This window comes from Berghia stephanieae, chromosome 10, assembly GCF_034508935.2.
Source record: "Berghia stephanieae isolate SIO BIC M18660-M18661 chromosome 10, UCSD_Bste_1.3, whole genome shotgun sequence".
NCBI classification, from domain to species: domain Eukaryota; kingdom Metazoa; phylum Mollusca; class Gastropoda; order Nudibranchia; family Aeolidiidae; genus Berghia; species Berghia stephanieae.
The window spans coordinates 46654126-46656115 of NC_088369.1; the positions used below are offsets into that span (position 1 = coordinate 46654126).

General features: G+C 38.0%; 1 protein-coding gene across 1 annotated transcript in view; it reads right to left on the reverse strand.

Moving 5' to 3' along the window:
• The window catches only part of LOC144980685 (uncharacterized), a 27129-nt gene that overhangs the window by 838 nt on the left and 24301 nt on the right, over positions 1–1990 (reverse strand). The window lies entirely within an intron of this gene.

Genomic DNA, 1990 nt, shown 5'->3' on the forward strand with positions numbered 1-1990 from the left:
TGTTGGTGGAAGTGGTGGTGGTGGTGGTGGTGGTTGTTGATTGTGGTGGAGGTGGTTGTTGTTATTATGGTGGTGGTGGTTGTTGTTGGTTGTGGTGGTGGTGGTGGTGGTGGTGGTGGTAGTTGTTGGTTGTGGTGGTGGTGGTGATGGTGGTGGTGGTTGTTGTTGGTTGTGGTGGGGGTGGTGGAGGTGGTGGTGGTGGTTGTTGTTGATGGTCGTAGTGGTTGTTGTTGTTGATGGTGTTGGTGGTGGTTGTTGTGGTTGTTGTTGATGGTGGTGGTGGTTTTTGTTGTTGACGGTATTGGTGGTGGTTGTTGTGGTTGTTGTTGATGGTGGTGGTGGTTGTTGTTGTTGACGGTATTGGTGGTGGTTGTTGTGGTTGTTGTTGATGGTGGTGGTGGTGGTGGTTGTTGATTGTGGTGGAGGTGGTTGTTGTTATTATGGTGGTGGTGGTTGTTGTTGGTTGTGGTGGTGGTGGTGATGGTTGTGGTGGTTGTTGTTGGTTGTGGTGGGGGTGGTGGAGGTGGTGGTGGTGGTTGTTGTTGATGGTCGTAGTGGTTGTTGTTGTTGATGGTGTTGGTGGTGGTTGTTGTGGTTGTTGTTGATGGTGGTGGTGGTTGTTGTTGTTGACAGTATTGGTGGTGGTTGTTCTGTTGTGGTTGTTGTTGATGGTGGTGGTGGTTTTTGTTGTTGACGGTATTGGTGGTGGTTGTTGTGGTTGTTGTTGATGGTGGGGGTGGTTGTTGTTGTTGACGGTATTGGTGGTGGTTGTTGTTGATGGTGGTGGTTGTTGTTGATGGTGGTGGTTGTTGTTGATGGTGGTGGAAGTGGAGGAGACACGATAAATAATTATTCACATCTGTCTTCAGCTTTCCTCATTCTTGTTGAGGTTTTCGCCCTTGAAGAAACAATTATTCGAAAAAGTATGTTAAAAGGAATCAATAGATGCTATGAAACAGGAAGTGGCCATTTCAGTGGTGCTAGTTTAGAATTATAGGGAAAAGTGGGTGGAGGGAGGGGGAGGGCCATAGTCACTTTTGGCACTCAGTCGACGAAATGGCCCCTTGGGATGAAAAATGTGGCTTTTGTTGTGTTCCGTGTAATTAATTTTTCGTTTGAAAGAATTTCATTATATTTGACATTTTTGATTTTGTATCTCTATCTCTGCCCAAGTGATACTAGGCTGCTAGAAGCTATGGGCTGCTAGAAGCTATGGGCTGCTAGAAGCTGTTGGCTGCTAGAAGCTGTGGGTTGCTAGAAGCTGTGGAAATATGAATATAACAGCTCCTGAAAAGAATAAAATACCAAGACGTGACAAGACGTGGCAAGACGTGACAAGACGTGGCAAGACGTGACAAGACGTGGCAAGACGTGACAAGACGTGACAAGACGTGGCAAGACGTGACAAGACGAACCGAATACGTTTTGTCGTCTGTCTGGATTTGGAGCGATCTATTGTTTTTATTGCTTTACTAATGGCTGAAGAAGGGTTTTGATCCCGAGACGCTCAATGTTTGACATTTTGTTATATAAAACATGTGTTCTGTTCAGTGTTGTTCATTACTATATATATATATATAATATATATATATATATATATATATTATATATATATATATATATATATATATATATATATATAATATATATATATATAATGAAAACCGTGAAATAGAAGTGTTCAATTTTTCGATAAAAGGAGCTATTTACTTATATAATATTTCAAGTATAATTATGATCATATCGTATGCACGAAACAATATTGTAGAAGTTGATCATAATTATACTTGAACTATTATATACATATATATATATATATATATATATATATATATATATAATATATATATATATATATATATATATATATATATATATATTATTATATGTATATATATATATTATATATATGTATATATATACATATATATATATATATATATATATTATATATAATATATATATATATATATATATATATATATATATA